Below are 12,254 nucleotides of genomic sequence, written 5' to 3'. Positions count from 1 at the left end.
AAATGTCTGTTAAGTCCATTTGATTTACAGTTTAGTTTAAGTCCATTATTTATTTTCTGCTTTAATGATTTATTGAGCTCTGACATTGGGGTGTTGAGGTTCCCGGCAATTACAATGGTACTATTTATTTTTTTACTTAGGTCTAGTAAGATTTACTTTATGTATTTGGGAGCTCCTGTGTTGGGCACATATTAATATATGTTAAGGATTCTTATGTCTTCTTGATAGATAGCTCCCTTTACCATTATACAATGACCCTCTTTTTCTTTCTTTATCTTTTTTGGCTTGAAGTCTCTGATATGATAATGGCTCCACCTGCTCTCTTTGGATTTCCATTCGTGTGGAATATTTTTTGCCAACCTTTGACATCCAGTCTGTGTTCATCCTGTGGTTTAGATTGTTTCTGAAGACAACAGATATTTGGGTTGTGTTTTTTCATCCATTCAGTCAGCCTATGTCTGTTGAGAGAAGCATTAAGTACATTCATGTTGATTGATAGCATTGATATGTGGGATGCTGGTCTGTTCATCCTGTTGGGTAGTCCCTTACTGTTTTGTTTTATCTCTTGTTCTATTATTTTATAGGAGTTGTGAGTTTGGGGAATTTTTTCAGGTGAATTTACACCAGCAGCTACCTGTTGTGCTGATTTGTGTATAGTGCTATTCTGAGTATTTCACGCAGAGCAGTTCTGGTCATGGCAAATTCCCTCAGTATTTGCTTGTCTGGAAAGGACTTAATTTCTCTGTCTATTGTGAAACTTAGTTTTGCAGGATACAAAATTCTAGGCAGGCAGTTGTTCAGTTTAAATCAGTTAAAGATGGGGCCCCAATCCCTCTGGCTTGTAAGATTTCTGCTGAGAAGTCAGCAGTTAGTCTGATGAGTTTTCCTTTGTAGGTTATTTGATGCTTTCATCGTGCTGCTTGCAGAATTTTCTGCCTTATTTTAACTTTGTCCAGGTTGATTACAGTGTGTCTTGGAGATAATCTATTTGCTATGAATCTTCCCGGTGTTTGATGTCCATCTTGTATCTGTATGTCTGAATTACTGGTGATGCCCGGGAAGTTTTCCTCAATAATTGCCTCAAATAGATTTTCCATGCCTTTATTTCCTTCTTCTTCACCCTCACAAATACCTAGAATTCAAATGTTAGTTCACTTCACGTAGTCCCATATCTCTCTCAGTGATTGCTTGGACTTTTATGCTCTTTTCTGCCTCTTTGGATGACTGGGTTATCTTGAGAGCCTTGTCTTTAAGCTCTGAGATTCTTTCTTCTCCTTGGTTTAGCCTGTTGTTAAAGCTTTCAACTGCATTTTGAAATTCCCTGAATGACTGTTTCATTTCTTTAAGTTCTATTATATCCTTTCTTATGCTGTCTAGTTCTCTAGTGACTTTTTCATTTTTTTCATTGATTTCCTGAATTTTTTTTTTAGCTTCTTTCTGTTGGTTTTCAACTTTCTCTTCAACTCTAATCATCATAGTTGCCATCCATATTCTGAATTCCATTTCTGTCATTTCAGCAATTTCCTTGTGGGTGGAGTTCACTACTGTAGGTCCATTGTGTTCTCTTGGGAGTGTCAAACTATTTTGTTTTTTCATGCTGCCAGGGCTCTCTTGCTGGTTCCTTCTCATCTGACTCCTCCTCTCTCAGCTCTGGGTTAATAGAAATGCAGGGCACCTGTTCTCCTTTGCTGGGTACTCTCTCAAACCAAGTCCAGGATTGGTGGCTGCTCCAGGCTGGGGTCTCCTGAGTGAAACATTGGACCTTGGGGAGGTTCTGCTGGCCCAGAGGTAGTGGTGGGGACTCAGTAGTGGGGTCTTGGGGTGCTGACAAAACTCTGGAGTCTCTAGGGTGGAGTTGCATGGCTGGCAGGGGCCCTAGAGCCACTGGGGAGGGCCACGGTCTTGGGCACAGCAGGACTTTCAGAGCTGGCTCTGGGGATTTCCATGGCAGAGCCACCCATATGGAGGGCTATTCCACCCAGGTGGGGACTGCTGATACCCAGTCACACAAACAGGGGTTTTTCTCAGTGACCCAGATTCCATGTAGGTGGGCCAGAGCTTCTGGTTGGCCAAGGTTCTCCCCCCTCACGTAGGACCCACTGAGGCAGTTGCCTGAGGCTTCCCAAGTGGTGCCTGGAGCATCTGGGGCTTCCCTTCTGTTTGGCTTCCACAACGAGGAGGCATGCTCAGCCCCCAGTCACAGGGCTAGATACGGGGGAGCATTTGTTCTCTCCCTGGTCTGGTAAGGGTGATGCTAAGGTTACTGATGGGTGGCTGGGTTCTGAGCAGACCTGGCTGGCTTCATGCACCAGACTGATCAGGATGTTGTCAGTTGCAGTAGCCTAGGATTGGCAGGCACCAGATCTTTGCTACACCTGCTCTCTGGTGGAATGTCTCTGTACAGACTCTGAGCAGCTCCTCAATCAGCCCAGAAGTCTGCAGTGGAAGACAGAGACCCCTCACAGATTGAGCTGCCTGTAACTTTTGTATCTCTCCTAATAAACACTGTTCCCTCAGGTTACCACTACCTTGCTGTATTCACCTCTTCCCAGCAGTGCGATTTGTATTGGGTCCCCCAGCTTAATCTCCGAGATGGTGGGTGGCACTTATAAGAGTCAGCCATTTCCTGTTTGATTGAGGTGGTAGATGCTGTGATGAGATATAGAGTTGCTCTCCCTGTCAGTGGTTGATGCTTGCAGGAAAGAGCCAACTGCTGAGATGTTCTTCTGTGCCCATGGTAAGCTCCAGTCCCTCAGGTGGAGCACTTGAATGTCCCAGGCTTTGAGAGGGGCCCTGTTGCTCCCAGAGTGTTGCTTGATCTCCACCACAGCAGAGGTGGGTGGAGGAGCAAGGCAGAGCATGGCTAGGTTGCGCAAGTCTAGAAGGCTTTGCAAAGCCTCAGTAGGGTTCAGAGGTTGTTTTCCTGGCCACTAGAGGGAACTGCTGCGAGGAAAGTCAAGGCAGCCTCTCCAGATAGGGTGGGCTGCTCATGCAGGACAGGCCGGAATGCTTGGTTGCTGTGGCACCCTGCCATGGTTCCCTGACAGCCCAAGTGCCTGAATGCACTGTGCTTGGTTGCTATGGCTCTCTGGGCTCAGATCTTCCCAGCAGGAGGACCTGCCCTCCTCCATCAGCGCAGCTTTCCTGTGGGTGGGACGGGTGCTGTCCCAGATTGCCCTGTCTCAGACCCCCACAGTATTCTCCTGCCAGTTCCGTCCATGTGGGCTCCCTTGCTCCCCGAGTCCAGCTCCCAAACTCCCACCTGTGTCCCCCAGCAACCCACTGGAGTCTGGGGGACACAGGATCCAGCCCGCGTTGTCTGACCCATTGGCGTGCGTCTCCGTGAAACGCTAGTGAGCAGGGAGCCCCCAGATCGGGTGCCCTGGTTCCCCTGCAGGTCCTCAAGGGGAAAGGCACGAGCCCTAGTCTCTGTGGAAACTTCAGACTGCAGGACATGCCAGCTAGGGAGAGGCTGCCACTTGCCAAATTCTCAGCTCCAACTGCTCTCCCGGTTGCAGTGGGTAGGTGAGGGGCGGGGACAGTCTGAGTGGAAGAAAGCTAGCCCTGCAGCCTCTTGGGTCACTCTCATTGGAGGGGAACCCTATATGGTGTGTTCAAGCTCCGGGATCACGCAAGTACTCCCCACGATTCCATATTTGCCACAGTGCTTGGGCTTACGGGGGTGGAAAAGCTTCCAAGAAATTTTGTAGCCTGCTGGTCACCGAAAGAGTGTGGGAGGCAGAAAGGGATCCCTCCTTACCCCTTCACTGGGCTCTGAGCTTCTTCCTTCTCTGCTTCACAGTTTTCCCCTGTGAGGTTCCTGGCAGGCTCAGGCACTTCTCTCTATGATCTACACCTGAGCTGTGTCTCCTCTTCCCCTCTCCTTTATCTGAAACTCTACCTTCCCTCCAGGACAGTCTGGCAAGCAATGCCTTTCGTCAGCCATCTTCCCCTCCCACCCCCCCACACCGCCCCATACTTAATTTTGAATCAAAAATTCTTAGGAACATTAACTTCTATTATGCTGTTTATGATTTTAAAATGAAAAATTTCACATTGTAAATTTGTATTCTTTATCACAAGGAATCTTACTATTCTGAACCATTTAATGAGTAAATACTATAGTAATTAATCAATTATAACATACACAATTACTTTGTACACCACTAAAAAAGAAATCAAAAACCCTACTAAACTATAAATATTACCTATAAGGCCTACAGAGATTTCAGGTATGTTTGTTTAAAAAATGAGCATCTTTGAATCAATGAAATACGGTATTTTTAAATTGCTAACTTTTCATAATCTAAATGGTTAACCCTATCAAAAAGTCTTCGTTTAAAAATAAAATTATGTAGTAAAAAATTAAATCCTATTTTAAAGGTAAAGCCTATTTTTCAAAGGAGCAGAAATTTCTCATTTTTGGAGGGTCAAAGATTGGCTTGATAGTCTTACCAAATCTACAAGGTTTCCTATTATGAGAAATGTATGACAAACACAGACAAAAAAGTCCTTGTAATTTCGAAGTCTTGCTTAAAGCATACTTCATACTCTGTTCCAACCCAATATTTTATCAAACTTATTTTCAAAGTAACAAAAATCAATGGAATGTTGATTTCTATTAGGGAGGGAAGAGTAAGATGACACACAAAAGAAGGTATAGAATAATAAAAATATCATAGAATGCATCACTAGGCAAAAGACTTCAGCATAAAGTATAGCATTCTTTTCAAAATGTGGCTTAAAATTATTTCAGTCTCTTTTACCTCTCTCAGTTTTTAGCACATGAACTTGTGAATCATGATCAAGCTAATCAGAAACAGTCAATCATTGATGTTACTCTTAAAAGAAAAAGCAACAATTATTAATTTATAAGAATACTATTGCTTAAATATAAATCTGTCACCTTAAAAATTGAAAAGTTGGGTTTTTTAAGTTTATTTTTAATGTATTATAGGTTTAAAAGTTAATGGCTGATTTCTAGTTTCCTCTCCAGCATGTAAAGAGCTTGGAAATCTTCACTCCTGTCCTTGCCACAAATAAAATGCTGAGCAAACTAAAAACCAAAACGATTTTCTTAGATCCATCAGAGAATTAAGGTCTTATGGCAAACTGCCACCCCAAAATCTGGAGAAAGAGGAAAATACAGAAAATCATAGCTAAGCTCAGTTTACTGGAAGCAGAAGCTACTTGGAGTCAGTAACTGGTAGGAACATTTAAATGGTAATTTTGATGTGAACTAGCTTGAGAGTTAAAAACTCAAGGGACCCAGTCTCAAGGGGAACCCTACACTTTCATGGGTTTTGCTTCCAGGAACACAACCAGGTTCTCTCAGTGAACATCAGAGAAAAATCCCCTCCTATTAAAGTGAAGGTAGGGAGCAGGGCTGGGAGAGGGAAGAAAAGTAGCCATTTGGAAATACACCCAGGGGAAAAATAATAATTTTGAAATATATCCAGAGCATTCTTCATAACAAAAGCCTGTTATCCAAGGGAAAATATTTTACAGAGCCTATCTGACCTGAGGGAAAGGGCAAGTAGTCAGTCCCAGACCCTTCTAGCATTCCTGAGAAGAAAAAAAAAAAAGAGGCTAAGAAATAGTTCTGGTGGTCACAGAACACAGACTCAGGCCTACTGAAAAAAAAATGACATAATCACAAGATTACAGAACTCATCTCCTGCCTGGCACTTTACCACCACAGCAGCAGGGTTCCAAGTTAGGAAAATAGAAGAAGAACAATATAAGCCTAAAGTAAGCAGAGGAATAAAATAAAAATTAATGGGTAAATCAATAAAATTGAAGCCAGGAAATCAATACACAAAATCAACAAAATGAAAAACTTGTCCTTCGAAAGATTAACTGATAAAACTATAGCCAGGCCAATCAAGAAAAATAAGAAAGAAGACATAAATTACTAATATCAGAAGTAAAAGAGGAGCCATAACTATTGATCCTGTGGATGTTAAAAGGCTCAATATTATGAATAACTCTATGCTCACAAGTTTGAAAGATGAAATAAACCAATTCTTTGAAAAACACTAACTAATAAAACTCGTAAGAAAACAAACAGATAATCTGAATAGGCCTGTATCTAATGAAAGAAAACAAATCAAAAATTAATACTTCCAAAAAAGAAAGCACCCAGTCCAGATGGTTTCACTGTTAAATTTACCAAACATTTAAAGAAGAAATGGTATCAGTACTCTATATTCTCTTTCAAAAAGATAAAAAAAGAAGGAATATTTCCTAACTCATTCTAGGAGTCCAGCATTACCATACTACCAAAATAGATAGGAATAGATAACCAGAGATAAATATCTCTCATGACATAGATTTAAAAATCTTCAACAAAATATTAGCAAATCAAATCCAGCAATGTACCAAATGTGTTATACAACACAAGAAGGTGGGATTTATTCCAGGTACATAAGGCTGATTCACCAACTGAAAATTGATTAGTATAAACCATTGTAGCAGCCATCTTTTTTAAAAAAAAGATCATATCAGTTGATGTAGAAAAAGCATTTGCCAAAATCTAATGCTAATTCATGATGACTTTCAAAAAACTAGAAAAACAGGGAACTCCTCAATTTGCTACAAAACACAGAAACAAAACCTACAGCTAACATCACACTGAATGATGAGAAACAATATGTCTTCTGCCCTGAAATTGGGTACCAGGCAAGGAGGTCCCTCAACATAGTTCTGAATTTCCAAGCTAAAGCAATAACACATGAAAAGAAAAAAAGAAGTTACATAGACTAGGAATGAAGAAATGGTATTGTTTTTGTTCACAGGTTACATGATTATCTATGTAGAAAATCCCAAAGAATCAAGAACAACAACAACACAAACTCCTGGAACTAAAGCCAAGAGCGGTGGCTCACGCCTGTAATCCAAGCACTCTGGGAGGCCCAGACGGGAGGATCGCTTGAGGTCAGCAGCTCAAAACCAGCCTGAGCAAGAGGGAGACCCCCATCCCTACTAAAAATAGAAAAAATTAGTTGGTCAACTAAAAATAGAAACAAAAAATTAGCCAGGCATGGTGGTAAGTGCCTGTAGTTGCAGCTACTTGGGAGGCTGAGGCAGAAGAATCTCTTGAGCCCAGGAGTTTGAGGTTGCTGTGAGCTAGGCTGACACCACAGCACTCACTCTAGCCTGGGCAACAAAGAGAGACTCCGTTTCAAAAAAAAAAAAAAAATTGAAAAAATATTTGTAAAACATATCTAATAAAGGACCTGGATCTAAAACACACAAAACATTCTTAAAACTCAACAATAAGAAAACAAACAACCCCATGAAAAACGTGTAAAAATACCTAAACAGACACCTCACCGAAGAAGATATAGAGATGGAAAAAGATGCTCATAATCACTTGTCATTGGGGAGTTACAAATTAAAACCACAATGGGAACCGCTACATACCTATGAAAATGGCTAAAATGCAAAAGGTTCAGACTGAGAATACCAAATCCTAGAAAGTATGTGGAGCAATAGGAATTCTGATACATTGTTGGTGAGCATGCAAAATGGGACAGCCACTTTGGAAGACAGTTCAGCAGTTTCTTACAAAACTAAACATAGCCTTCCCATAAAATGCAGCTTATACCCTACTAGGTATTTACCCAATGGAGTTGAAAACATGTCCACAGAAAAGCCTGCATAAGTATGTTTATAGCAGCTTTATTTGTAATCACCAAACTCTGCAGCAACAAAAATGTCCTTCTGAAGGTAAACGGGTAACAAACTATGGCTCATCCATATAATGGAATTTTATTCAGTAATTCAAAAGAAAAAGTTTCAAGCCACAAAAAGACATGGAGGAATCTTAAATGCATATTGCCAAATAAAAGAAGCCAGTCTGAAAAGGTCACTTACTGCATAATTTCAACTATATGACATTCTACAGAAGGCAAAACTATAGAGACAGTAAAAAAAAGTAATGGTTACCAGAGGTTGGGTTTGGGGAGAGATGAATAGGTGGAGCATTTTTAGGGAATTTTTTAGAGTGGTGAAATTATGATGTATTATACTGAAATGGTAGATACATGACATGACATAATGCATTTTTTAAAACTTATAGAACTTTACAACACAAAGAACAAATCTTAACATAAACTATGGACTACATTAATAATAATGCATTGACAGTGGTTCATTAAGTGCAACAAATGTACCATACTTATGCAAGATGTTGAAAAAGCAGAAACCTGGGGAAGGGTTTGGTGGGGAGAGGTGGCAATATAGGAACTCCATACTATCTGCTCAATTCTTCTGTAAATCGAAACTGTTCTAAAAATTAAAGTCTATTAACTTAAAAAACGAAGTCAACAGCAGAAATTAAAACTGTTTGGCCCTAGTAATAAGCACAAAGCATCCTCCTGCCTCAGCCTCCTGAGTAGCTGGGACTATAGATGTGCAGCCTGCTGCTATATTTGGACACCATATTGGCTTTGAAAAGCCAGGGAATATGCAAAATTAACAAAGACCTTTATTCCCATTTTGACATTAGCCTTGCGAGTTGCATAGAGCTTAAAAAATGAGAATGTTTATTACTTTGTCCTTAGTTTACTTATTTTATCAGTAAAGGTGGAGGAGTATAAGACATTAGAAAGACCTTCTAAAACAAAAAGAGAGTTAATTTTTACCAGATGGATACTTGATTCCTTATCAACTACAAACAAAAAGTCAAGATTAAGCACTCCGTACATCCTTGGTATGATCTTAAGTGGTTTACACATATTATTTAATTGAATCCTCAAAATAAGTGTATGAATCAAGTGCGATTATTATTCCCATTTTACAGATGAGGAAATCATGTCCTATAGAGGTTAAATTAATCACTCAAGATTGAGAACGCAGATTTTAAAGTATGTATGAATTCAAAGCCTGCATTACACTGTCATATTGCTTCTCAATCCTGGGAAAACTGGTATGAAATTTGCCAAGGAATATATTTCAATAATTTTAAGCAAGATCAGTCACAGTAATTCAACTAAGAAATATAAAAATGCTCCAGTGTTTGTCAATCTGCAATAAGATTTTGAGCAAATATTTTTTACAAGCCTAAGTACTATCTTAGTCTACCTTTGCAGAAATGTGTGCATGCTGATGTGTGCACATGTGCATGTGTTTGTATATTATGAGAAAGACAAAACTAGAGAGGGGGGAGAGATTTTAAACCATTAAAAAATCTCCTTGTGTTAATTTTAAATTATAATAACTTGAATAGGTCACCAAGGTACCACAACATAACTGCTGACTGCTACCCTGAGGGGAGATTTATAAAGCTATATATCTCATCTCTGCCTTCTTTCCAATTCACTCAGGGTGGAAAATGACACTGGCCTTCCAAAACCTTAACTTATGTTTGGACCTTTTCCATCTTTGAGTCTTATTCTAGTGTTGCTGACCATTAAAATGAATATTTCAGTGGAGCTGGAACAGTCTGATTAGCCCAAGCCAAGCTTTATATGGCTTGTGCACTTTAAGAGGTTAATCTAGCCAGCCAGCTCACTTTGTTCAGAAGTATTAAATGGAAAGACTATAACATTCAAAGAAAGGCAAAATTCACTGGGTAAGACCTCAATAATATAATGGAGCATAAAACCTCTAGAAATTTTTACCACAATATTTTATGAAACATATGCACACACTCACTGGAACAGAATCCAATTCAAACGGTTTTGAAGGTCAGTTCGAAGTTACCACATATGCAATATCTCTGTGAGAAACAGGGACTATTTCAAAAGTTCCTAGACCCAGAAGCTTTCTTTCTCTACTTAATAGTTTATTATCAGTCCAGCAGTGTACTATGTAAGGAAAAAGTCACCTACTACAGCAGGGATACTATTTTCAGTCAAAGCATAAAGTTTAGTACAACATTCCAAATTTCCATATCAACACATCCTTGTGTCATGGGACAAAAGGGATCATAGTGTGTAATTCTAGAAGGAAGTGCTATTTTAAGTATAGGCAAAAAAGATTAAAAAAAATTAAAAACAATTATGTTATTCTCAACTTCAAAATCAATTATGTAAAGCCTTTGATGTTCATTGTTGTGAAAGGATCAAAAGACACTCAAGTCCTACATTTACAAGAAAAATGAATTAGGAATGAGCATGATTATATCCAAAGATTAGTATTATTCTGATGTTTCTAAAATGTCCAAATTCTAGGAGCAGCTATAGTTCTCCTAAGGGGAAGGAAGTAAAGGTCCACTTTGTATGACAAAGGTCAGATCTGCAGGCAAATGAGACCTCTGTAGTTGACTGTTCCAGGGTTATCACTGTCTGGGGAAGGTCCGGAAAGGTCAAGAGAGATTCCAAATTGTGCTCACTGCTTAAGGGACACCCTTGGGGCTACCTTAATCAATTTAAGGTCATTAGGATTTTTCTAGCTCTGGTTCCAGTTTTACTCTCTTAAATCTTGCTAATATATATTGGCAATTCAGTAATGATATAGATTTAAAAGAAAAGTATTAAGTATTACATGCAGATCAAAAGATAGAATACATTCACTTGACAACTTCTTTTAAATGTAAGATTGAGTTCAATAAAATTCAGATAGACAACAGAGGTTTAGAATTTGGGGCCCTAATAGAAAAAAGCATGACTCTATAGTCGCTGTGCTGGTGTTTCTACTATATGATCAATGACACTATTCTAGATTTCATTTAGTACGATGTGGCTGTCCACAAAAGTTACCTTAAATAGTTTCCCCAATCATCACATATGTTTTATTATGGTAAAATTTTTATCATTTACTCTTTTTGTTATGACTTTTCAGTCACTGAAATGCAGCAAATGCTGAAGTAAAAATAATTATTTAACAACATTTCAGTGCTCTACAGTGCAAATATGTGTCTAAAGTTTCTCACAATGGAATCAGAGATATACCAGATTAATTATATTTATAAAAGTTGAAAGAGTTCTGCCTATTTTGAAATTAATGAAGGGTATCTTTAAGTATTTTAGATAGCATGTAGAAAACATCTGTATTTAATTATAACATACTTTTTTCTTAAACAGACAATGGGAACTGAATTAAGGGATATTTTGAAACCCCTATAGAGATATTAAAGTATTAATGGCTGTTCAAGAACTTTATTGCTACAATGCTTGAAAATGTTTGGTTTTACAGATCATCAGCCTGACACTTCATAAATATCAGCTTTTCAATACAAAAGGAAGAAACTTGAAATACTAAGTAAATACAAAAAATATACTACTAGAAAAGACCAGGGATTTTCACTATAATCATATATCACATAATCAGGCACAGAAAATGTCTGGCATATTTGTACAGATTTGAATAAGAATTTGTAATATACACCCTATTCAGGATTTCTTTTTTAATTTTTTGTGAATTGGGAATTTCTATGAGAATGAATTAACAGCTTGTTATTTATTCTTCACGGAGGAAAAATCCTAAACTGTTCTCATGGAAACAGTAGGACACAAAGTGTGGGTTTTTAGTACTTGTCCTTAAGTACTGAAAAAGATCAGATTTTCTTTCTGGATGCTTACTGGTCCCAAATGCCACTTCTTTTCAAAGTCAGTTATCAATTCTGCAGTCAGTTTTCAGTCTCCCAGTGGTAAGGATATATTCAAAGGCTGTGTGCTCAGCAGGATGGAAGTCTTTCTCTGTGAATGTAACTATATCACTCATCAGTAACCTCCTGCCATAAGGGGACTTGTATTTTCTTTCCTTTTAGTGACTCCTTGGACTCGTGAATGCCAGTCACTGCCCTGAGACCTGGGGCAATATCCACATAATCTCTGTCAATGGCTTCTACTCATGCCACTGGTACAACTAAATGTCAAAGCTGCAGATCAAAGTCCCCATATTCTAAGACTCATGTCCTTTATGGATCAATTTTCATAAACTATATTCCATGTTTTAGAAAGACATAGGGGCTCACTCTTTGCTTTCTTCCTTTTATCCCAGAGAAGTTTATTTATAAGACAGGTAATCTGATAATCTACAGATAATAGTGTGAAATTCTGATGCAACTACATAAAACTCAATCAGTCTTGCCTTTGCATAGCCTTCTATTAAAGTGTTTTATAATACCGATCATCTTTTAGCAGAAATGCAAAAATCTTTGGGTTATTAAAATAAAAAGGCACAGATTGCTTTGTAGTACTTTGCCAGTTCCTGGTACAATATGGGCTAGAAAGTGGATAATAAATTTTTATTCATGATTGATTTTATTTTTAAATCTTCATTATGCTACAGGTAAATTATGTGAC

The 12,254-nt window shown here is 38.6% G+C and overlaps 1 protein-coding gene across 7 annotated transcripts in view; it reads right to left on the bottom strand.

Annotated features, from left to right (window-relative positions):
• Window positions 1–12,254, bottom strand: part of HDAC9 (histone deacetylase 9) — an 805,060-nt gene that overhangs the window by 236,574 nt on the left and 556,232 nt on the right. The gene's annotated exons all lie outside the window — the stretch shown is intronic.

Source organism: Propithecus coquereli, unplaced genomic scaffold, assembly GCF_000956105.1.
Source record: "Propithecus coquereli isolate 6110/MARCELLA unplaced genomic scaffold, Pcoq_1.0 Scaffold61, whole genome shotgun sequence".
Classification (NCBI taxonomy): domain Eukaryota; kingdom Metazoa; phylum Chordata; class Mammalia; order Primates; family Indriidae; genus Propithecus; species Propithecus coquereli.
This window is presented reverse-complemented; position numbering and strand designations above follow the sequence as displayed.